General features: G+C 41.3%; 1 protein-coding gene across 1 annotated transcript in view; it reads right to left on the bottom strand.

Annotated features, from left to right (window-relative positions):
• LOC126407181 (SERTA domain-containing protein 2-like) overlaps positions 1–26,177 on the bottom strand; it is a 49,250-nt gene extending 23,073 nt beyond the window's left edge. The window contains exon 1 of the mRNA XM_050071872.1: positions 26,016–26,177. The gene's annotated coding sequence lies outside the window, so the exon portion shown is untranslated. The remainder of the gene's footprint in view (positions 1–26,015) is intronic.
• Positions 26,178–27,195: the final 1,018 nt, after the last annotated feature.

Raw genomic sequence — 27,195 nt, 5'->3', positions numbered from 1 at the left:
TTACCTTACTTTGCAGGAATAACCAGTACTTAAATTTGTCCTCTAAATAGACCAAATGCAAATGCTGTGATAATTTTTCAAATTTACTAGACTGTGAAAACAGATGTATAATGCAATGCTTCCCAATCTGGGGGTCGGCATCAAGATGATCAAATCGGAAGATAATTAAAATAATAGTAAATAAGAAATATTACATATTTTTTAATGCTAAAGAAATTAGGTTTATTTCTAACTTTATTGTGCTATACAGTTTAACTGTACAGGCCCCCAGACACTGTTCAAGTGAATCAGTCTGTGCAGTGAACATTACTTTTTCCGTAAGACATTTTGAGGGCTTTTTATTGCCTTTATGATAGAGCAGCTGGAAAGTGACAGAGAGGGATGACATGCAGCAAAGTGCCTTAGGTTGAATTCAAATCCAAGCCGCAGCAAAGGACTGAGTGCATACAGGGCTCACACTTAACCAGGTGAGTTTGAGGTCACTGCTGAACATTACTTTTTAGTTGGAACTGTTGCTACCCATAGACGTATGCAACTTGTGTTCAGCTTCGCTTTAAAGTGCCACATTCCAAATAGGTTGGGAACCACTTTCAAGATGTGTCCTGGAGAAGCTTGGGCCAATCTGACAAAAAAAAACTCTGATGATGTCATCAGGGTTATCTTGATTCGGGCTTGGGGACCACATATTAATAAAGCCTGTGTTGCAAAACTGGGCACATGGAATTTAAAACACATGGGCCTTCATGTAGTGGTGTAGTGGTAGTTGATGAGGTGGGTGTACGTCTAGGTAGATGGGTTGGTTACCAAGGAGGAAGTGGGTATACTCACATATATTCCAGTGGCTTTTTGGCTGACAGGTGGGTATACTGTAAACATTTAGAAAAAGAGATAGGTTGCCCCATATGCCTGTGCACACCCTCCATTGCACCACTGCCTTTACCAGGCATTAGGATCTAAGGAAAAGATGCAGCATTACAGGCATTGTAGAATCCAGTGTTATGGGATTTTGTTTTGTCTTGACACATACCAGAGATTAAAGCCCCTTTTACACTGCCAGACTTTCAACGAATGTTCAGCCGTTTTGCCGGCAAGCTGCGAGCATTTAGACACACAGAGCCGGATTGGCGAGCTGATCCGAGGTGCCCAATTTTTCTGCCTCGTAGGGTAGTCATATTGGCGGAACCCTTTCAGTTTAAAAAGACAGAGGCGGCCTTCTGCAATGGGAGGGGCTGTTGAAGACTTGTGGGAGGAGCTGTTGATGACACCGCACATGCGACCCACTGGTGGTGGATAAACAGGAAACAGCTGATAGCAGGAATTAGTGAGCAGCTAGTAGCAAGAGGGAAACGCAAACCTGACAGACACTGTAAAGATGAGCAACTGAGGAGACAAGGAATTGCGCACCATCCTTGCCCTCGCAAACGAAGAGGCCATTAACCATCAGATGACGGGGACGGCGAAGAATGGGCCGACTTACGAGAGAATCGCCGAAGAACTGACTAGCCGCAGCTTCCCTCCCACGTCACTGTTTACGTCACACGCTGAGCTACACGTTTTGTTACTTGCTCACGCCCCCCATTGCCCCAAAAAAGGCGCATTCTGTATAAACAAAATTAGGTAGGCGGCATTTTGCCGCACTCCCCGATTTTGTTTTTCTACTGCCAATGCTGAAAAAAGACTGATTGGGCTTTCCTGCAAATTTGCACAATTCCTATCTAAAACGGTCTTAAAAGTCAGGATATCTCGGCCTCTGCTACTTCGAATTAGACCTTTTCTAAAAAATCTGCCACTCCCAAGTGGCTAAGTTGGTGGTGTACACATTAGAGATAAGATTGTTTTCTCTTTCTGACAATACTATTCTGGGCTATTGTTTCTGAAAATGCAGGTGACTGCACAGTAAAGATAGACTTAATATCTTGAAGACTTGTGCAGTGTAAAAAAATCTACTGTAACAGCACCTTGGTCAATCATAAGTTCAGCTTTTGTGTCAGGTTGGTGATGATTCGACTCAGTAGTATGTTACAGGGCCACAGTTTGTGTTGGACACATGACCTCAATCTCATGCCAAAGACATCAAGAACATCCTTCAAGATTTGTTTGAAGAGGACTGTGGAAGAAAATGTTACTTGTCTTGCATCACATTTGAACACCATAAACCCAAAGGGAGGTGCACGCGCAGGGTGATTTCTTTGATTATACAGCTTTGAAAATGATTTAAAATGTGAGTAATTTATGCAATGTGGTGTTAAAACTCAAACACTTGAGACTTGGTTTTAAAAAGAAGAGAAAATAGAGTAAAACCAGTGAAAACATCCATGTGTGATGGCAGATTTGGGGGTGTGTGTGAAGAGGACCAGAGAATATTGTTAATACTATTAGACATGGGAGTGGCACTCCAGCCCAACACGGGGAGAAAGAGAGGGAGGGAGGGAAAGGGCTCCACACCAAAAACACCCATCTGCTTTCTTTCCCATTCTCTCTCCCTCTCTCTTTGTCTCCATCTCCTCCTATTCTCTCTCTTTGTCTCTTTACCAGTCTCTTTATCAGTGTCCATCATTCCCCCTCTCTGCCCCAAACAGCTTCTGCCTCAATCACATACACACACACACAGGATGGTTTGTCCCTGATACAGCATGATATGTATATCCATGACTAATGCCACAATTCTGAGCTACACTGTTTTAATTGATGAAAACACAAAGCTGGACAGAGCCTGTTGGTGTGCCAAGAGGAATCTCACTGTTCGTCTGTCCCCCCTAAACGTCTCACCATTTTCCTTTCTTCTCATTACATTGAGACTTCAAACACTTGTGCCTTGACTCATGCACTTCAAAAGGGGAAGTTCAAGTAAGCAAAGCAAGTTGGCCTCCTGCGGTGCTGCCATTTTAGTCAAATATGCTCCCAAAATGTAGTCAGACTCAGTCCTTTCACACTAGTGTTTTTTTGTGATGAAGGTGATCTAAGCATTTACACTCATCCTGCTGTGACCCTCAACAGAAACATTCCTGAATATAACAAAATGGATCATACAGTCGTTATCATGAGGCAAACTGTGGGATCATTATGTCACTTTTTAGCAGAACTAATGACAACAGTTTAGCTTTTAAAATCAATCTCACAATCCTGTAGTTGGTCTGTTTTCTTTCACACCACAACCAAACCCCATCAGAGTCCTCTTGGAAACAGACCCTGGAAGACCATCCTTTTTAAGTGGCCCTGGTCCATTTGTTTGGCCCACGCCAGGGTTCGACTGACAGCTTTCACACCAGCTCAAACAAACTGTAATAACTGGGAAAACGCACCGGGGTTTCTTTTTTATTGAACCAAACAGGTTAGGTGTGAAAACACCCCTAATGATGTTGTCATCTCGAGATCTCATGGTCACGACTTCATGTGTGTCAACATGACAAACGATGAAGCCTGTGACAAGATTAGAGATTAATCACAGAATCTGTCTTTAATTTATTTTTGTCTCAAGATGATCAGAACATAATTGTGTCATTATCTAAGAGTAAAAGGCCTCTGTTCTCATTATGAGTCTTTCCTATTATTTTGGGCATAACAGTTTGTTATCTAAACAGAATTTGACAATTAACTTGTGATCCCAAGAAAACAGTTTATTTCAAGAATATGAGATAATTAATCTTGCGATAACGGGCCTCTAAATATTATCAGCAACTACCGCTGCTTCAGGCTTTGGTACAAATGGACCATTTGTGATCAAAACAATGCCACACTGGCTTTAATTACAAGAGAGCTGTTGGACCAACTACTCAAAATCAGTTTCATTCAGTGCCCCAGCTATACCATATGCTTGGGGAAGTTGTGCAATAGTATCTGACTTCTTGTTCAGCTGACGGTATCTTATAGTTAACCTCATTTGACATGCAGTGTCATTAAACCAACACAACTCCAGTTGCTACTTATAACACTGTTTGCCTGATGAAGGTCTAGTCACCAACATGTTGCAGCATTAAAATCATTATTTTTGAAAGTTGGACAGTGTGTGGGAGTCTTTTCTACAAATTTTATTCTACTTATAACAGTACATCAACAGCAGTTCGATTTTGCACAATATGTATTTTTTCTGCTGTCAAGCTGTATCATTAAAGTTCATGGAGATTTTAGTAAGTTGGGTTTCGGGGTGTCATTTTGGGAGAGGATCTAGCCCTTTGCCATTTACTACAGGGTGTCTATGGTGGCTGCGAAAGCGTATACATATTTAATTAGGATTATTTATACTTATAAGTCTGGCAATATTCTCTATTCTTTTTATTATCAATAAATTCCATGAAAAGACCAAAATTAATAATAAATGTATCTTCCTAACAAGTATTTGGTGTATCAAAGCCTCATAAACCTTACTCCACATAGAACTCCACTGTTGTCCAAAACTATGAAAAATACATCAATGAGCTGCACTACCTGAGTTTTCAGTAAAGGACCAGTGTGCAGAATTTATTGGCATCTGGCAGTGAGATTGCAGAACTGAAACTTCTCCAAGCGTGTGGGGGAACTAGAGTGGCAGGCGCGAAAAAGCCAATGGCCCTTTCTAGAACCAGTGTTTAAATCATCTGTTCTGAGCAACTGTTGAAGAAGAGGAGATATAAATGGCTCATTCTAAGGTAACAGAAACACGATATTTATTGTCCAATGATTATATACTAATGAAAACATAGCGATGACTATTATATACCATTTTTGCCAATAGATTACCCTAAATCCTACACACTTGACTTAAAATTGTAAGGCAAGTTTTAAGCAAACTTCTAATATTGCAAAAAGAATTGCAAATTAGGGGCAGCACGGTGGTGTGGTGGTTAGCACTGTCGCCTCACAGCAAGAGGGTTGCCGGTTCGATCCCGGGTGTGGGAACCCTTCTGTGCGGAGTTTGCATGTTCTCCCCGTGTCAGCGTGGGTTCTCTCCGGGCACTCCGGCTTCCTCCCACAGTCCAAAGACATGCAGATTGGGGATTAGGTTAATTGATAACTCTAAATTGTCCGTAGGTGTGAATGTGAGCGTGAATGGTTGTTTGTCTCTATGTGTCAGCCCTGCGATAGTCTGGCGACCTGTCCAGGGTGTACCCTGCCTCTCGCCCGATGTCAGCTGGGATAGGCTCCAGCCCCCCCCGCGACCCTCAAGAGGATGAAGCGGTTAGAAGATGAATGAATGAATGAATTGCAAATTAGATACCTTTACATCAACTGGTTTGGAGCAAATAAACTAGGCTCTGCAAAACATTTGCTTTGTCAGAACTTGGTGGTAGGCCTGACTGTAACCCGCCAATAAACAGAGTAGAAGAAGTAGAGGTTGTGAGTCGGAAACGAAAAATGTTGCCTTGGCCATTTAACACATGTACGAGACAAAAACAAAGAGACGTCTTCAGGAATTTGTTTCAATCAGGAAAGTTTGAATAGTTCTTTAATGTCAGCTAACATTGGCCATGTTTCATAATGTCAGGGGACAATGATCAATTTATGCAATAATCCTTATGCACAGTAAGATGTAGTCAGAGGAAACAGCTGTTCAGTCATGTGAGATAATGTTGGCTACGTCAGAATTTATCCAGCATAAGCGTTTCCACATCCCATTTATTGCAATCACCTCTCTTTCAATGAAGACAGAATCTACCTCAAGAAAGCACAAAACTTTTTTGCGCAAGTTTTATCAAAGATTTATGCTTCCATACAACTTTTCTAACAGCTACCGCTGCACCAAGTGCATACAGCTACATGCCATCACTTCCTTATGATGTACACACACTGTAACTCATAGCATAATCCCATATACACCATTTTGGTTGTTAAAACACACTAGACTAGGGCACCAAACGTGTGTTAAGCCGCAGCTGAAAATAGTACCCAACAAATATAACATTTCCTCATGTTTGAGTAACATTTGTTAAAAACTAAAGTGCCCAGCTGTTTTAGGAAATAATTTAGCCTTTGAAGAACACAGCGAAAAAGAAAGTAGATATTTTTTGGGCAATTTGTTGAATAAAAAAATCTTAGTCCTTATTGGGACTGATCAACTTGGGGCTGAAACCCAGAGTCAGGGTACTTGTTTAACTTTAAGGAAAAACAGAATTCATTGAGAGACATTCGAACACTTTTCTTTCAAAGGGAGTTGTCGACAACATAGAAAATAGAGAATAACACTCGTCTTATCCTGTAGGAAAGCTTTTGTTTTACCATAATATGAAAAAAAAATCTGAGTCCTTGTTTTCCTTAACCAAAGAACCCTCCTTCTTCTGTGTATAGACTGAAGAATCTGGGAGATAGGTCTATAAATAGAAAGTAGTTAGGGCGCTCCAAACCAAACTTTTCATGTTGCAAGAAGAGGGCTTATGCCTGGACGGAGATCATGGGTGACCCAGACAGAGAGACAGAGAGCGCAGGAGGGAGGTGTGTTTACTCATGGCTGTGTGACGCCTCCAGTGTCAGGTGACTTACAGGAAAGAAGTTGTTGTTCTGTTTCTCTCTCACTCTCTTGCTCTGTGTCTCTTTCATTTGAGTCCTTTTCCCCTCATTTCATAACTTCTGAGATGAATTGTTTCTCTCTCTACTCGCTGACTTTACCGGCATGTTGTTTATCAGACCACTTAATCAGAGTATCAAATGTCAAAAATGAGCAAGAGGTAATGCATCCAAATCGTATTAAATGATGAATTATTTGATTTGAAAGAAGCCACTGTAAAAAAAAATTAGGTTTAAAGTTAAGTACGTGACGTAAATCAGTTAAGCCGGTCAGGACATTATGAGACACTGTAATAACCACATTAGACATACAGTACTCTGTTGTATGTTTTAATGGCTTATGGCTCGGGGCTATGTGAAAAAGTTTACCCTAACCCTTTTATGTGTGTGTGTGTGTGTGTGTGTGTGTGTGTGAACCCATCCGTTGCAAACTGGTGAGCGTGACACATTCCAGCAGGACAACTCACCAATAGTCCAGCAGTAGCTGGGACACAGATACCTCTGTCCACTGGGAGAAACTCAACAAAAACACATTGATAGTGGAGAATTCGGTTCCCACAATTTGACGTTATTTTTTGCAATTTGGGTTAGCTCCAGTCAAAGCAGTCTGAATGGGAGTGGAGGTAGTGCTGGTTGTTGCAGAGGAGGAAGTACTGGTGGTGGTAATACTGGAAGTGATAGTAGCGGTATTATCAGCAGTATAGGTGAAAGTCATAGCAGTAGAAAGAGTAATAATAGTTGGTGCATTCATTCTTGTATCATTAGATGTGTGTGTGCAGTCTTCCCTCCCGCATACCTTCACCGCTGTCTTGCCTCAAACAATAAATTCTGCAGCGTTTTTTAAAGTGCACTTCAAGTCAAACCGAGCTGCAGTGAAAACTCTGTGGAGGGAGATACCGTAGCTGAAAACAGGAAGGTCATTAATCTTCGAGAGAAAGCGAGCCGACTCACAAGCTATGGCACAAGGAAGCAGAAAAGCAGTTCAGCTTTACAGACTACTAGCCAACGACTACAGTTTAGCAGGTTATCCATCTTTCTTTTCTCAATTTTTCCTCCCACAATCAGCTTCATTTTACTAACCCTTCTAGCCACAACATCCACAGAGAGCTCTGCTGTTGCTATTTGTCCTCTTTTTTTTTCATATCAGGGATATAGTCTGAACAACGTGCTAAAAGTAGGAAAGGATAGACAAAAGCAAAGAAAACAGTCTCATCTACGGAAATAAAAATCATCAGAGGTCAACTTGGGAGTGAAAAAGTAGAGGTTCACTTTCCTTTCATGCTCCCTAAGACTTCTTATGTAAAGTAATCTCTTATCTGAAAAGTCACTGTGTTAGAACGTCCACACTAAAGATGAATTTGAAAATGCACTTCTGTCTTCCTTAGCCTTGCATCCATGCAACGTTTTCAGAAAACATTCTTTTCAGTGGTTACCCTTGAAAACACAGTTCTTGCACCGTAGTGAGGATGTCTGAGTTTACAGAAGTGTTTATAAGTAACAGAAAGAGTAATTCAGAAGTCACAGAATGAAGGTTCACCCTGAGACAAATAAGTGGAGTAAATGTACAGAACGGAACTGTACAGTACATATCTTTTCCCTACGAGTACAATAGAGGCCTGAGCTTCAGACGAAGAGTTTGTTAGATAATTGAACAGAGTCTTAAAACACACCTTTCTGAAGCTGGAATTGCAGGGCTGCATCCTACAATATTTTTAACTTTCCAAAACCATCGACCCATCAGTAACATCCAATTAATGCAGTGATTGTCCAGGTAGGTATGAGAAAGTATGTAGAGTCTGAAATTCTCTGTAAAGTTATAGTTTTTTTTCATTCTTCATACAACTACTTGCATCACTTTTCCTGTTTATAGCCAACTGCAACATCAAGACTGCCTTTGAGGAGAGTCTATTTTTGTATCCTTACCATCTGTACCTTCAAAAGAACAACTAGCTGCGACCAAACTGTCGTCCTTATCTATTCATTTATTCAAGAAGTTAAGAGACTTGTAACTTCTGAAAGAATAAGCCATTCTCCCTCTCACTCTTACAAATGATAAGTTTTGTTCAATTAAATAAGAAATAACCCCTTTGCAGTTCACTACAGTCAGGCCACATCCACACTTAACTATAGCTACGCTTACACCTAGTGTCCACACTACTCTTGCTATTTGGAACTCCTATAATGAAGACTTCTGAACGCTGCTGAAATTGAAAATTTCAGGGTTGTGTTTTAGTCTGGACAGGCAGATACGGAGAATGGAAACTACGAATCAGGCACCCACATTTGCTCCCAACTGGGTCTTATCAGTCACGACCTGTCAAGACAAAAGATCATAGCTAGGCCTGACTTACAAACCTTTTGTGATTTTATCCTTCTTTTGTGGCTAGCCTATCGTTACTCCGTTTCCATTGCCATGGCTTCCTCTTGCAATGGTTAATGCTCCTTGTAACACTCCTATATGTCCCCGCATAAATCTTTTTTCTGCCACTTTGACCGCTTGACACACGTTACTTTCAGTAACAGTTCCACCTCGTCATTGGTTTCCTCATCTCCGTAGTGTTTTCTGTAACTAAGCAACCACCTGCAGAGTAGAAAATCTGCTTCCTGTTTCGGTACACGCACGTCCAGTGTATGTGAATGGTCATGTGATATGTGTTTTCAGACGTGTTAGTATGGACAATGATTATTTCTAATATGATGCTAAAATGCTCATGTGTACGGAGATCATCTTAAAATGTTTAAAAATGAAAACTTATTCATGTGGATGTGGCCTCAAAGGTTTTAGAACCTTTCGCTGTCTGGTGCAACCAGAAGCTAATGGTGGCCAAAATTAGTAAATTTTAAGTAGATATTGATAATTGACAACATTTAGTCAATTCACCTGACCCTTAATGATACTTTTATACTTGTGCTAATGTTACACTATGTTCTAGTATTTAGCATTATCCTGTACTAAAGGGGACCTATTGTGCATTTAATGTTACAATGTCAGATATTCATATTAAAAGTTTTTTTTATTTTTTATTTTTTTGTAAAAGTAATCCCTGTGAGCACAAACCTCAGGCCTCACACTGTTCTGAATACTTTTTTCCAATGTTTTTTCTATTTCTGAGTCAAGCTAATGTCAGCTTGTAATGGAAGTCTTTGGTCATCTGCTCCAGGCACACTACTGCAAGTGTTCATATTCTGTTCAATGCTACATGTAGCTACATGCTAATATCGGGAATAGCTGTAAACTTGGTTGCCAGTGTTGTCAATGACAGTTCAGAGACACCAAAAGCACAGATGTGGAAGAGCGGGAAACACTGACCAATCAGAGCAGACTGGGCTTTTTCAGGGGGAGGGGGGGCTTTAAGAGAAGGAGCTAAAACCGAGTGTTTCAGACAGAGGGTGAATGCAGGTGTTTCAGCACAGATAGTATGAGGAAAATACAGTGGGATTTTTTAACATTAAAGCATGTTAACATATTCTTGTAGAAACCCAAAAAAGTATGAACCTGCAAATGAGTGTAATAGGTCTCCTGGAAGGTAATAAATTGCACCCTTGCTCAGTAATACACTCAGGAGTTTTGTTGCCTTATTTGGTCTGGGATGACCAGTAGCTTATGATGGCTAATGTTAGCCAATGTTAGCAAACTTTAAATGGATATTGCTGTGAAATGAAAATTATTCAGCTAGTTTTATGACTTTGTCACTCTTCTCTGCCTGTGCTGCTGTGACACTATGCTTTAGCATCTAGCATTATTCTGTAAATGTCACTCGTGGTCACTATGTTCAGAAAGAGTTACGCACTCTCACTTTAATTGCAATGTTGTTGATGTGACCAGATTTCATCAGCATCACTGTGACAGAATATGGTAGTTAGCATTAGTCTGTGTTTCAGATCAGAAACAGAACTGTTTTTCTACTTTTGTTGTAATCAGAAGGATCAGAATTCTACAGTCACAGTCCTTTGCTGCAATCAGATGTGTCTTGTTTTAAAGTAGCAGAGAACACTTATCAAGTGTTATCAATTTATTGCTATAACCCTCTTATATGCCAATGTTTTAATGTTGATATACTAGAAAAAAGTAATCTGATTATAGTTATCCAATTACATGCAAAGTACTCAATTACTTCTTCCCCTGCTGCTGCCCTCCTACGCCAGACCAGACTGGCTGAGTCAGCTCCGCTGCTCTATCACGATTCAGCCTGACACACTTTCCCTCCCTCAACCCCCCCTCACTTTCCTTCATGAATCTCTTCATTCACTCTGAGCTGTGTTCAAAACTTCCTCACCCCTCTGCTTTCGCTGTCAGTCTCTTTCTGTTTCATTTGATTGCAGTCGCTCTCTCTCTCTGTCTCTTTGCTGTAAGGTACTAACACCCCCCCCCCGCACCTCTGCTTTGCTTTCCTCCTCCGTTTCATTCTTTCGACCCCCTCTCTCCCTCTCTCCCTCTTTCCCTCCCTCCCTCTCCCTGCTGGCTGCCTTCAGGGTAGCAGAAGGGAAGTGAATGGCTTCAGCCCTCCCAGCTGGTCCCATCACCCAGCAACCCAGAGCAAAACAAAAGAACACACACACACACACACACACACACACAAGCCTACGAACAGGCAGGCAATGCGCACACACACAGACGGGTTCACGAGCAGATGAGTATATGCATGTTCTTAGACACATGCAGACAGATATGCAGATGAATGCATTCACACGCACACGCACACGCACACACACACACACACACACACACACACACGTACCCCCACCTTTGCCCCCCCAAACTCACATCCACAAACAGCCAGCCAGCCAGCCGTCCCCTGCAGACTCCCACCCATCATCCCTTCCTCCAGTCCCCCACCCATCACCCATCATCCCCTTCTCCCCTCCCCAGCACCCTCTCGAGACACCCAGTCCTTTGTCCACACTCTGCTCTCCACAAAAAAAAAAAAAAACATATTTGGGGAAAAACTGATGAACATGTGTTGGGCCAAAAAAGAAGTGGACACAAAGCAGAGAGTAAATGCACCGTTTGTGTTTGTGGTGCTCACACACTCACACATTCACATACAGTATATACATAAAAACTGCAACTGTGCACCAAAACAGAGCTCCATTGTTATTTTGAATTCTGTAAGTAGCCTGAAGCAAACCACAGCTCAGGAAACCTGCATGGTTATGTGTGCACTTAAACTCCCCCCTGAGATCCTCTGGTATATATCATCAGTGTGTGATAGTCAATGCATTCCACGAGTTATTCTGTGATGAAGTCCTCTGACTACTGTAACTATTTACTCCCACAATGCCTGCTTCTTTTGACCTGTTTTCCAAAATTTTGGAAAATGCTTTAGAGAGTCCTCAGAAAAACTGCTGACTTGTTGCAGTCAGCTGTCGTGATAATGAAGTAGTGGTTTGAATTGCAATGGTGCCTCATAGCTGAAAGTGGGTATCGATGCAAACAACACAGTATATTCTGTCAAAATAAAACTCAGTTAGAAATCTGAAGGTTTTCATCATCCATTAGACGTATTTTTTACCATCTGGGTAAATAACCAGAAATCTCAGTAATACTTAATAGTTAAATGACCATGGCTGGATTAACACACTGTAGGCCCCTCTTGACCCCCAATCCCTGTTTCTCCCGCTCTACATAAATAATAAAGGCTTGATTTCAAAACAACATCCTCAAGATTCATTTATAAAGCTGGGGTTGCCTTTAAATCCCTATAGTTTCACTTTATAATTAGCTTATCACAAACTAATTGCTAGTTAGTGAATCTGGAGCCTTCAGGCCCCCAGTGGGTTTGGGCCACTTGCACACTATGAAAGGCAACAAGCTCATATGTGTTACTCTTACAACAAAGTTCAGGCTGGCAAACTCCAGTGGGAGGAAGAGGTGGCAGTTCTGAGAATATGCTTGAACTGTGCTTTGCAACGCATTGCTTTTGGGTTAAGTAGTTTGAAAGGAACTGCACACTTAATTTTTATTATTTTCACTGTATACATAATCATTCAGACTCTTGTTGGCATGACGATAATAAAGGTGATTTTCCTAATAAAATTCATACGGTGTAAGAAAAAGACTGCTTTTTCTGCTCAGTATGATGTTGTATGCATCTGCCTGGACAAGAAGGTTTGGTTCTGCTGGCCCATCCTGACCACAACGACATTGGCAAGAGGTCTTTGATGCATGTTAACTGCCTTAAGTGCAATGTGTCTGTCCAGGTGGAGTGCTTCCCCAAATGAAGATCTCAGATTGACACAAATCACAAGGATGACATGTTTTTCCATTTAAAACAGCTTATTTCATGGTAAGGCAACAAGTTTGCAGCTGCAAGTGCTGCTGCATTTCTGACCTCTTACTTCCCTCTTATTTCCCGTCTCTATGTGGAAGTCTGTGACGTTTTGCCAAAAATCTCTACAGCTAACACCAAGTAGCAACCTCCAGGGCTGAAAAATGAAGCCAACACGAAAGTGTCAAAAACTGCAGTTCCTCGAATGGCCACTAGAGGCTGGCTCCAGAAGCGAGTTGCCCAACTTTACATCAGGTCTCTATAGCTAATTTTAACATTCATGACAACTGTATGGGGGGTGAATTACTTAAGGCTATAACTCACCTTTTCAAAATGCTATTCATAATTAAAGACGTGGCTGCTTTGAATGACAGGAGGGTCCCATTCATTGACAAGTCGCTAGTGACAACACTGGTTAGGCAACATAACCATGGTGTAACCTTAGACTTACAAAGTACAGGTGCAGCCGTAGTCGTCTCTACTTCAGTGTGTTTTCAGTTTATTACGTTAATTGTAACATTTTGCTTGCCTAAAAAAATTGTTTGGCATTTGGTTGTACTAAAAGACCCTATATGGAGTCGTATGTTCAGTTTCTCCAGTAAGCACATTTTGTTTTTATGGTTGTAAACCTTAGCATTGGCATTATCACAGCTGAACATACACTGTAATGCACCGTGCTAACCAAGCTAGCAGCTGGCGTTAGGGTTAGCTCCACCATCTTGTCTAAATATGGTGACCTCTGGCTCCAAAACACCAAGACGGCGATGGCCAAAATGCCAAATGCAGGCTTGTAAACAGGAGACCACAAACCAATGGGTGAAGTCATGGAGTCTATAGGCCCGTTTCCACCGCAGGAACTAAGGGGTAATTTTACGGGGCCGGGGCCGTTGGTGCGTGTCTCCACCGCAGGAACCACCCCCTAAGGACAGAGTTCCGGAACTTTTACAGGGGCTAAACAAGTCCCTGCCTCGGGGTAGGTACTCAGAACGGCCCCGAAAGACTCCTGGCTGGGGCTTGGGGTTTACTTGGTGCTGATTGGATATACTCAAGGAGGGATGTGACGTGAACAGAAAGCTACAAAATAGCCGGCATTTTTAAAACTCAGCAGACGAGGGTTAGCTCGTTCATATAGCTTCCGCCGCCATGTAAAAAAAACTCACTAAATGGCCCGTGAAAAAAATATTCTTTCCAGCGGATATCTTAGTTACAACATGATTGAGCTAGCAAAGCAGTTTTGTGTTGCTATGTGTGGTATTTATTCAGTTATGGGAAATCACGATGTCTGGAAAGCATCAGTAGTGGCTGCAGCTGACAGGGACAGCTCACAACAGCATCTGTTAAAAGCCTCCCGTTGTCGGATACGACATGAAACTACTCCAGTTAGCTCAATCATGTTGTAACTAAGACATCCGCTGGAAAAAATGTTTTTTTCACGGGCCATTTACTGAGTTATTATAGACACCGCTATCGGCTAACAGCTAACAATGTCCCTACGTCGCCCCGGTCAAAATGGTCGCGCAACGATGACGTCACATCCAGAGCCCGTAACTTTACAGGAACCTTCCTCGTACTCCGCTCTCTCAGTGGAGACATGACGGTTGAGAGAGCCGAGCAAGAGGACGTTCCTGTAGTAGTTCCTGCCCCCCAAATAGTACCAGGAACTTCTTCAGTGGAAACGGGCCTTATGTCCATTATTTTCATACAGTCCATGGTGGACACTTGACGTGATTCAGCTTGTTAATTAGATCAATTGTGGCAGAAGACAAGAAGGTGGTGATATGACATGCTATTATTAGTATCACTTTCACTGGCTTCAGTACATGTTCTTAATATCTTAGATGCTACTTATGTTGTATTCTGCAGCAAATGTCAGTTACAGCATTGACTGAGAAGAGGTCAAAGTTAATCAACCAGGAGATTATCTTTGAATCCCCCCGCCCAAACCCTATTTACAAACACTTGTTATCATGTGTATCATGTGACAGAAGTTCCACGTGTATAAGCTGGATGTAGTCCAAAAGCAGAGGCAGACAGTGGACACGGTTCTGTACAGTACATTGAGTATTTTGGGCAGCCCTCAGACATGGAGTGATGCCAGAGTTTATGTCACATGGTACTTTGCAGACAATTGCAGCCAAACAGATGCAAAAAGTACAACTTGGGTTTTGGGTCACATGACACCACCTGAGCTGAGACGGTCCCATTTGCCGAATGAAGACTACCAGATGCTGTCAAAAGCTCTGAAAGCTATTTTTTGATGAGCATTAAAGTTTCTTCTTTACCTCTGCAACAGTAGTTCGATAGGACAATCTTAGCTCAAGGTCCACTTACTAGTTCTTTACAGAGTTTTCAATCATAGCCTGTCTCAGGGGGTGGAGTTTGCTCAGTTGACATGGAGATAGATCAGTTTTCATCATACGACCTAAATATGGATCTTGGGTCATGTGATAACAGGTGGCTATGGGAACTGAGCAAACTGAAAAAATAGACAAATATCCTGCTCTTGTTCCTGTGCATCATCATCACCATCATCATCATCATCATCATCATCATCTCGCTTACCCCAGTGAAATCACATACAACATGACAGCAACAGTCTGTTGGTTTGTATATTTCTGTGATGGTCACATGTGAATCGGCACACCCTGTACAAAGCATTACAAAAGTCGATTTGTGTTACAGATCTCATCCAGACAGTTTTATTACACATGGATGTCAGTACACACTGCTATGTTTTTATCGATTCTACATTTCTTTGTTTCTATATTTTCACTTGTAGCTGTAATGTCCGAGACATGAACACACAGGCTGAATTTAAGGGACAGCTGCAGCACAAGGACTAAAATGGAGGAGCTATTGTGCAACCAAATAAAATTCATCTTTAAAAATATCAGAGGGAAAGCATTTAAAGCAGGGCAGTGACTGGAGGGGAAAAAACAAACCGGACTACTAAATATTTAGTTTAACTTTCTCCTTCAGCACAGTGATTGTGAGCCAAACCAAACCTGTAAGAAAAATGTGTTGCTTCCAAGCTTTTTCAGCCCAAACTGCTCAAGCAAACAAATAGAGGGAAAGTGAAATGGAGTGAGATTTTTTCTGGAAACAACACAATGTGGAAAACCTGAGAATCTGAACCACTTCTGCAGGCTTCATGATTTGAACAGTAAATAGGATGGAAAATTGGGGGAAAATGATCTGAACTCCAGGCTCATCTGGTCTGATCCTTTCTAAACACACTGCTCAAACATCAGTCTACTTTCAGTCCAGTTCAGTCCACCCAAGGTCAAGCTTGTCCAGAGTGGTCCAGTTAGGTTCGGTTCAAAACTAAACCATCTTTGTCTGGTCCAGTTCAGCCCAGCCCATAGGGACTTGGGTTGGGAACTGGAGAGCTGCCAGTTCAAGTCCCTGTCAGGACAAAATAGGGAGTGTGGACTAGTAGCTGGAGAGGTACTAGTTTGGAGTGGTATCAGTTTATCAAGGTGCATGTATAGGTCCTGTTTCTGCATGTGTGTGTATTTCAGGGCTGTGTGTACATGACAACAAAGTGAAAAAATGAATTTCCCTTTGGGGATTAGTAAAGTATATCTTCTTTTCTCTTTCTCTTCTCAGTGCAAAACAGTACGTGCCAGTCTCCTCTACATTAGTCTAAACCAAACCCCTTAGAGGTGGCCCAGTCTGGCCCTGCAAACGGTCCCAGCACCAGTCCCAGTAAACACAAAGCAACACAATACAACCCAGAACAAACACAACCACCTCACCACAAACACACACACACACACACAAACACGTTATCCTCCACATTAATTATTGAACAGAAAAATCCGCTACACAACAAGCCAGCCAAGAGTCATGAGAACTGGCCTCAGCTCTCTCTAACACACACACACGCACATTTAGATCTTTATTTGTAGCGTGCAAAACCCAATCTGCACATTTTGATAAATGGATAATAGACAATCAAAGTGCAAATCTACAGTACTTAAAGGCAGAATTAGTAGGATTTCCTGAAAAATGATATACAGGCTCACACAAAAGTAATCCCTTTCAACATTCACCTTCACTACAGGTGTGTGGCCCTGTCTATATCTGCGTGTATTTTTTGTTTTGCTGTGTTCAGGACATGTGTAGCACCCCAGCCAATAACAGCCTGCAGGGTGTGAGGGCAGGACACTATAAAAATGTGGCAACCAGGTACTAGATCATAAGCACAGGAAGGAGGGGCCTATATTCCACCTATAACTGTCAGTACAAGAGACCAGACATACACAATTGGTTCATCACCATGGGGTTATCTCCAGGTCTGAAAAGTAAAGCTAATGCAGAAGTGCCTTAAACATGCATTCTTTCTAATGGCCAGCAGGGGCTGACTCAGATTGTTTACAAGTCTATGAGAAAATTGACCGTACTTGATTAATTACCTCAGTAAACATTTTCCTAATGACTTTAAGGTCTCAATCACTAGTTTCAAGTCTTCTTCACTACAACATGATGTTTATTTTTTAAATTATGGTCCCATTTAGAGTGAAATAGTGTATAAAGCAGGGTATGCTTCAGGGCATGGCTTGTGATTAAAAGGACACTTCCACAGTGGTGTCCTCAGATTCTCAGTCAGATCCACACCTTGCCTCTCTCCAGCTCCACCTTCTCTTCCAAATATGGTCATTTCTGGCTGCAAACAACTAAGATGGAGACAGCAAAAATGCCAAACTCACACACTCCACAAACTACACTCTATTTTTATCACATTTGTGGCTTGTGATCCTACATAGTTGAGCAATGCTTAACCTTGTCACATGTTATCATATGTCAATTTCATATAGCCCAATATAACAAATTACAAATTTGCCTCAAGGGTCTTTACAATCTGTGCGACATAAAACACCCTCTGTCCTTAGACCCTTGACTCAGATAGGGAGTGAACAGGTCAACCAAAGAGTGATGTGTGAATTTTGAGATTTAAAGACAAAATTATTTTTAGGAGTTGTGATTTTTTCTCATCTTTCCTATCTTGTTTATTCTCTTGTGACCCTCAGATTTTTCCTGAGACCTCTCAGGGGATCCCGACCCCCAGTTCGGGGACCTCTGCAATGCACAGTCTGTCTCTGCCCTCATGAGGGAGCAATGCAACATAAGGCAGAATGAAACACTTTCCTACCGGAGCAGCTAGTGCATTTCAGCTGTTTCAACAGTGTACTATATGTGCGTACATGACCATCTGTATGCAATATGGAATGATGTGTGAATTTTCTGCCCCGAGCACACAACTTGCTTCCACACAAAGACCCAAATTATGGTGTTACACACATCATCATTCAGTCAGAGACCCAAACAGTAATCTCCCCAAATGCTACTCTGTACCATTGACACAGATATCAGCCACTTGAATAGCTGCCAAGCTGACACAGCACTGTACAACAAAGTATATAATCATTAGGCCATAATCATACAGCGGCTGCAAGCCAAATAACCCAATATCAGGGCTGGCCTGTTAACACTCCCTCACTCATTGAACATTTGCCACGGCTGATTTTTTTTTTTTTTTTTTTTTTCAATGTGGGCACTACAGTGCTTAATGCAATACTATGTTAGTGACAGTGGTGTATGAAATACTGCACAGCCTGTGGGAGTTCTGAATATAGACGTACACACTGTTACATATGAATACCGTATCAGTATAGATTTTCAGTAACGGCTATTAAAGCAAGCAATACACATCCATTATGTCAGAAAAAAACTGAAAATATCTTTGTATGCACCCCTGCAGATAGAGATTTAATGAATAACAAAATGTCCTAAAGACAGAGAAGCTTTGTGCACACGGTGTACTGCAGAGCAAGAGCTGCTGGCAACTTACAATAACTCAATAGACACAATGTTTCTTTGCAAGAAAAGTACCAAGACATTTTTCAGTTGCTGACTCATAATACTGCTAATACTAATAATTTGTTTAACATGGTTTTCCCATATAATACAGTAGTTTAAAAAAGACTTTGAAAAGATGCTAGATGCACATCTTTCTACTTCATTGAGAAATGCTGGATCTGGCCTGTAGGCTGCAGCACATTTGACCTGTAGGACTGCACAGTTTCATTCTTGTTCTTTGAAATCAGATGAATCATCAGATTGATGGTTCAAATTTGATAACGTGAAGCTGTGAAGACTTTTTGTGCACTGATTGTTTTCACACTCAACATCCTTTGACTTAGTGGGCAGTGCATTCAGTAGATCCATCAATGATGAGTATATCGACAAGACACTTGACTGAAGGTATTTATCAGCCAATTGCCAAACACAGTGTTCACAGGTATCATCTGACAACTAAGATGAGTAGCTTTTCCAAGTGGGAACCTCATGTCTGCCATCTTTTCCATTTGACATTAAAGATGTTCATCACCTCTGAAAACAGGGAGGGACATTAAAACAAACCAGCTGAACACACACATGTTGAACACAAGAAACATGCTGATATATGTGTAGTATGAATGTGAAATGTTATCACTGCTTTTGTTCTGTAAGTCTCCGACATGATGTTGAGCATTGAGCAGCATAATCTCACTGTCACAAGAGGGGAGGAAGAGTGTGTGGGAGGGGGTATTCCAACAGAGGACATGATGTAACATGGACTACTATACAGGTAGTGGAGCAATGAGTCACTGAGCTCAGGGAGGTAACATGATAATAGCTCAACAACTCAACATTTGTGTGTGTGTGTGTGTGTGTGTGTGTGTGTGTCTTAATTTATGTACAAATCGAAAGTGTTATTTTCTCAACAAGCACTGTGCAGATGTCAACTTTAACAATTCATTTAGACTCTGTATTCAAATCGGAACATTTAAATAGATATAAACTAGATGTTTAATATGCATGTTTTCAATGAGGAGTTTATCTATCTATCTATCTATATATTAGGGCTGCCATGATTAGTCGACTAATCGACGACTAATCGACTATTAAAATAATAGTCGACTAATCGACGACTAATCGACTATTAAAATAATAGGTGACTATTTTAGTAGTCGACTAATCGGTTTGAGTCATTTTTCATAGTAAAGTACTATAAAAGTACCCCAAAATACTCTTACTGCAGCTTCTTACGTTCAGATATTGGCAGCTTCACACACTCTCCCGTGACAGTGAACTAAAACCCTTCAGCGTGAGTACGAAACAAGACATTAGATGATGTAATTTTGGGGTTTGGGCGAGACAGACCGACATTTTTCAACATTTTAACACATTTTTCGATGAAGTGATTAGTCGACTAATCAAAGAAATAATCGACAGATTAGTCGACAATGAAAATAATCGTTAGTGGCAGCCCTACTATCTATCTATCTATCTATCTATCTATCTATCTGCTGATCTACTGTGTATCTCTCTCTCTCTCTCTCTCTGAATGCAGGCTAATCTATTATTAATACTTTGTTCTTTTGGCTCTCGTTAAGAGGCCTGCTCTGCAAACGCTGCTCTTCTGACATCCGATCCCCCTGTTCACGTGTGCGTTTGTGTGTGTGTGTGTGCTCTGCATGTACAGTATATGTGCCTCAGATCTATACTTAGTCTTGTCTCCTCGGGATGTCTGAATGCGGCACAATACTTCCACAGTCATTAGATACTAAGTGCAATGTGATGCACATCATAAACATACTGTAAGTACCGCGGAAAACAACATGTATAATGTGGTAATGAATCATGATTGTATTGTGACGCCTATCCTGGGAGCTACAAGTCAGCCTCCAATAACAGAATTTTAAATGGTGAAGCAGCTACAACACTGTTGCTTGTTGGAAAATATATCAAAATATGTCTATATGGAAATAAATATATAAAATAATGATTTTAATAATTACAGTAAAACAAAAAAATATCTAAATAAATGTAAAATAACGATTAAAATTACCAGCTTGTGGGCTGTTGACAACAGTGTTACAGTTTTATAATTAAAAATGAAAACAACTCAGATTTGACAAAACAATACCAACTCAAGGTCCACTTACTAGCTTTTGTCAGAGCTTTCAACTATCACACTGTAACTTAAAAACCAACACAGGCAAGCAGTCCTATATATGATATTGACATTGAAAGCTAATATGGGGAGCTTGAGGGGTTTTTTTTATTTGTTTTGTTTTGTTCCAATGTCAAGAATGTACTTCCATGCTGATTTACAGAGCACAGCCACACATGAAGTATCAAATAAAATCTAAACACTAGTGTGAGGAAATGTCTTGTGTTACCCTCCGTTTTTCTCCATAGTTGATCTTTTAAGTAAAGTTGGATATGGAGCGACACACACACACACACACACACACACTCACTCACACAATCACGAGAGAGAAAGAGAGGGAAAGAAGCGAGAAAAGGTGCTGCTTGTGTGAGTAATGAAAAGGAGGTCAGTGCCTGAAGGGGTGGGGTGATGGTGAACACTCTGCTCAAAGTAAAGGCACTGAGAATATAGAGCTGCCACACACACACATACACAATCACTAGATCGCCTATTGTGATGGTGGACTGACAAGTGATGAAGCTGACTAAACTTGCATCACTGATAAGGCGCAAAGGCTACTGTCAGTCTGACAAAAAAGAACTGTACAATTTGTTGCCATAAAGACCTCTCAGTTGCTAACTCGTGACATAATAAGTAAAAAATGGCAAAAATCTACAAGTAGGAGCAAATACACTGCATTTGATCAAAGAGTTGCTACAACATGTATTCATGTCTGTCCTGTTCCTACTGATCCATTAACATCTTGTGGTTTTGGACTGGATGAAGACGTGAACCAGCTTTACGAATTTTTCCAAAGAAAACAAAATTGAAGCTCTATTCGTCTTTGACTAAACACTGTGTTTATCTGCCATGATATATGCTGCAGTATTAGCATAAGCAATAATTAGCAAGCTAGCAAGCTTGTTACCTCAACGTGCTAAGCATTAGATTTGTAAACTGACATGGACGGAGCCTTCTGTCCATACTCTGCATTCATTTCATCTGTACTTGTGCTAGTTTTCTGAAAGCACATGGATAAACAGAGCAGTACCACCTGAAATCATGGGGGCAGTGTAGCGTAATTCAAGCTCAGCTGCCATAAGTCTCTAGTGTGCTCACTCTATTGGCTCACAGTGTGGAAGATCAGGGTGATTTCATTCTGCAGAAATCAAGCTTTTTTGGCTTCATGCGCCACTGAGCAACTTTCATTGTAATGAACAGGCCCCATTTCCAACGCTATATCCAGTTCTCTTTCTACATCCATGATACAGACAAACGGCTCGGTCTGTGTCTGCATACGTATCTGATGTTGTGCGTAAATGAGCCTTTAAGGGAGAGCGGGATTAGCGAACAGCCAATTCCAAGCTCACCAACAGTACCTAGAGCTTATAGGCAAAACAAGTTTTTCCAAGTCAAGAGCAATATGCACCATCTGGGGACTGGACCTGATAAAAGTCAATATTTTGTTGCTGAGTGATAGCTGATGGGAGCCACAGTGAGGGTCCAGCATGACATTCAACAACTTTACAGAAACACGGTCTGCACCTCCGTCTGCTGTCTGACTGACCAGTAAGACCCCGTACACGACAAATTTAAAAGGATTATGCTGAATTTAGACTGTTCAGGTTGGAGTGAAACATGCTGCTGTACCCACAGGTCCACATTAACAAGCTTAATACAGCATCTACACACAGAGAAGCTGAGCCCAGGGTCAGAGAGTCAGGTTCACCAGATAACCCTGCTTAGAGGGGATACCTGTTCACTGTTAGGGCGAGGGTAGTGCAGTGGAGCAACGCCAGTCCTACTGAGGGATTATTGTGTGGTGATGCTATCATCACAACCACTCTCCCACTGTCTATTTATAGTTCACAGAGCTCTCTCTCTCTCTGTTTCTCTCTCTCCCTCTCTCTGTCAGATTCTCCATACTGAATGCCAAATGCATTAAAACGAGAAGGTCAGAAAAAACAGAGGCACTAACCAGCAGTTAGTGGTTTGAAACTCACTGAGAAATATAGCACCTGCCCCTGATCTTACACAGAAGTTGGTACACTTTATCCCCCTTTATGACACATAAATACACTATTTTCAACACAGAGGAGGATCTTATAACAGTTTTGCATGCTGTGAATACAGTGCATCCTGGGACGCCATTCATAACAAAATTAATGAGGAAGTTTGAGTTTAGTGTCCCGTTCAAGGACGTTCTGAGCAAACATGGCGGGAACAGAGCCTGAAATCTTTGTGAATGGTCTCTCCAAGCACCTTCTTCCCACCAAGATGGCTGTCTGCCGCCACAGAGACAGTCAGCTGCTTATTAAGGCATTTCATTAAGATTTCAGCCTCATTTGTGGAGTGGTTCATTTGAACTTTGGAGCATTAAATTCAGTTCATTTGGTCAAGTGAGAACAAACTCACCCATATTTCACTTGGAGAACCAGCTGCTTTGTCTTATGGATCAACAGTTCAGTACGGCAGACGAGCCAAATTTATTCCAAACTGAGTCCAGATTTGATAAAAAACCACAGACAGGCGTCAGTATCAAATTTATTCTGTCCATAGTGGGAGTTTAAAAACTCTATATTAGCAAAAAAGATTCCAGATGTACAGATGTCGGGACCTGACCTTAGTTTGGGGTCTTGAATGTATCGTGTCTGTGTTCAGACACAGACAGTGAATGCTGGATGGCTGCTGATTCTGTCTGCCAGACGGGCTGCAGCGTCTGAGCCTCAGGCTGGGAACACAGACGGACCACGGCACCTTAATCTGGATTAGCTGCTAAATTAGAAGCCTGGTTGCTGGTGTAATCCCGTTGACAAAGTTCCGTCAGCCCCTGTGGCCATTTGACGGCAACTGATTCATCCAGGACGGGCCAACATGGGGCAGACACGGTGACTGACTGATGCAGTACCCATACAGAGAGTGCACACCTTATATGGATGCTATGAAAATATGAGGGCACATAATCAAAATCACTACAGACAATCCTGTATCTTCTATCAGAGGAGAAAAAGTGATCACATAGCTCTCCTGTTAAGTGCTATTCAGTCATCATGAGCAAAGAGAACTGTATTCAAACATACTATACCATAATGTAAAAATATTCCACTACATATAAAACACACCAACTACATACAAAAGTATTACAAACTACCCCCTTACCCTTCCTCCGGGGCTCCGGGTAACTGAGTTCTGTCTTCCTTTTATGGGTTTAGCCGTGTAAGCAGTTGTAGCCAATGCTGGAATAGCTATTTTACCTGGTGCACTGTTCGCCATTGCCGCTTGCTCTCCCCTTCTGCCGGCGGCACGGGAATGCAGTAGAACAGCCAATAGGAACGCAGTGGTCTGAGCTGACCTTTGATTGGTTGATGCACAGCACATCGGCACGATCCTGATTCTTTAGAGGCTGAACACAGAGCCATGGTGAGATGCAGAAATCTATTGTTTGTCTCGGACCACTTGATTTACATTATGCTTAGAGGATATTATAAAATTTTTACTCAATTAGATCAAAACAATGTTGCCTACTGGAGCTTTAACATGGAGGTCTATGATGATTGACTTGCTTTTAGAGCCAGCCTCAAGTGGCCATTAGAGGAACTGCAGTTTTTGGCACATCCACGTTGGCTTCCTTTTTTAGCCCCAGAGGCTGCTGCTAGGTAAAAGGTCACTTTCACAAATGTAGAGGATCACCAAATCTTCCAGAATGTATAGCTTTTTATAGTTTTTTTCTAAGCAAAATCTTAATCTAAAAAGTAACCATTATAGCTGTCAAATAAATGCATTAGAAAAAAGTAGGCCTTCAGTATTTCCCTCTGAAATGTTGTGTAGTATAGACTTATTAAGTAGCATAAAATGGAAATACTCAAGTAAAGTACAAATGGTACTGCAGTAGCCTAAAGGACTTTCCACAACTACACGAGTAGCTTACAACTAACACAGAGTGAATCTCTATGGAAACATTACGGGATTGATGAGTTCATACCAGCAACAATAAATAATCACAGCACCACTATTAAACCACAATAGAAACATTGTAACAGCATCATAACAACAGCTTATATGTGTATGGGTCTAGTGTTTGGGTGCACGTGCAAACGTAAATGTGTCTGAGCTTCACGTGAACATTAACAACTACTACTACATCTATTACTGCTACTACAAGGTTACTACTACTACTGATAGTCATTATAATGAATATAACTTGAAATACACTCCTTATCCTACAGTAATTTTCCCCCTCAGTTTGAACTCAATGACACTACGCATCAAAGCACACACAAGCACACACACACACACACACACACACACACACACACACACACACCGTTATTAACACCAGTGTGTGGATCAGGCCCAAGTAGGGAATGCTGTGCTGCGCCGGAGCAGCGCAGCAGCAGATCAGTCAGTGATGGTGTGTGTGTGTGTGTGTGTGAGAGTTTAAAGACAACTTGGTTATATAATGCAGAGAGCAGCAGCAGAGCAGCGCTGCTTTCCTCGGAGTGACAACAGAGAACACCATGGCCAGTTTATCCAACCGACAGGTTATGTATTCACTCTTTACAAACTGGACTCTGAAAAATCAAGCACGTTGTGTATCTTGTCTTATGGGCATGCTGCTATATCTAACGGAACATAAAATATATGTAAATATTTACGATCATTTTACTAAATTCGGCATACAAATACTGTGCCGAACATATCACATGTTCATGTAATTTCAACTTTTAGAATATATTCACCCTGCTCGTTACGGCAGTCTCCTGTCTGAGTCAGTAGAAGAATGTCGGTACAAGGGGCACAATTTCCAAAATTTAAGACCATATAAAAATGAGTCATATCTGGTGTGTGAGATGTATGCCGATTTGAAGAGCAGTTTCAATTTAATATGTAGAATATATCTAGAGGGTTGTTCTATCGTTTATTGTCTTACAGAAATAAGCACAATGCTAAAAACAACCATTTTTCCAGTGCAGTTTGGCGGCACACCGTCCACACGCGATACAATTGTGCGTAACGGGAATTCCACGCAGCGCTTTTCCGCTTGTGAAAGCGTTCACCAACGTAGGCAGGCAAGAGTACATGTCCATTCATTGGACCCGTACATATCTCATGTTTACCATACTAAGAGCTACTTTATGAACATGTTTACGGTGCTTACTTAAGGAGACAAAATGCGGTTGCTTTAAATTCCATGTAAAGACAGAGAGGGCAGAGAAACATAACTTCCTATCACAACCAAGAGCACCACACACCGTACAAGAGTTCAAGATGCAGTTTGAGGGACTCACCCTCTATGGCAGATCCGTCCAGCACGGTGCTAAAGTAGAAAAATAGATTTGAAAGAAATGGCTTTGGAGATGTTTGGTTCCGGCAGAAAGATCAGTCTGCTACTGTTGAGATGTCTAATTTCTATTTCACCCCAAGAAGTGATGGACCGCGTACAGGCTGAGTCTAACGCCTCCAATGTCACAGATCGCAGCCAATGCGAAGTCATGTAAGAACAGCCAGTCTGGTGCTGCATTTAAAGACCATGAGACAGATAGTAAATACGAACAACCAATCCCTCTGTCCGTAGGTGGTCAATAACTCATAAAATTCGGTTAATATGCAGAGTTTAAGCAATGGAGGACTAATTTAACATTTACCTCCAGGTGTGGGAGTTTAAATATTTTGACAATTCTACACAAAGCCTATTAAATTAACTACCAATATCGTAAAGATTAGGTTATAATACACAGTTATAAGCGTTTAGGCTGCCCCTGCTGGAGAGAGTTGGTTATTCTGTGACTAATCTTCTAATCTGTCACTGTTTCTCCACCAGTAGGGATATTTATTTGACACCAGTTTAAAATATTTATGTATGCCCACAGTACCTGAACGCATCAGCAGGCAATGTGTGACAGACATGTCGTGCAGTGACTCAGAGGTGAGTCAGAGTGTCGTGTCCCGCCCACACCGCGGTGGCGGCCAATGGCGCTCGTGCGTAAGCGGGTACAGTCACGCAGCCCTCCACCGTCCCTCAGTGTGTGGTTTAAAGGGACGACAACTCCTCGAGCCGTGTCCGGAAACCATTCCCATTGACCATTTAAGACAGCTGGGCGGGTCCAGCTACATGTTACATATTAATCTGTGATATGAATATGAACTAATATTTAAATATTGAATATGAATTAGATAAAATATTCAACACGGGAGAGGAAACAAATTGCTTCCTGTTTTGTAACTCATATCATTCAAGGTTTTTTAAACACTTATGAAAGGGATGTTTTACCTGCTTTATTATCATCTAGTTTTGACAGTTTTGTCAGTAATTCAAAAAGTTTGCCACCAATCACTTAATTTCCCTTCATTTCTTGAATTAACTAATGTTAACGTTAATCTTTTTATTTCATTTGGCATAAAACATACAATATCACTTTAAAGGAAGAATGGTTTCACAGAAAATTTCTCACAGATTTGGGAGGAGAA

This window comes from Epinephelus moara, chromosome 19, assembly GCF_006386435.1.
Source record: "Epinephelus moara isolate mb chromosome 19, YSFRI_EMoa_1.0, whole genome shotgun sequence".
NCBI lineage: Eukaryota > Metazoa > Chordata > Actinopteri > Perciformes > Serranidae > Epinephelus > Epinephelus moara.
This window is presented reverse-complemented; position numbering and strand designations above follow the sequence as displayed.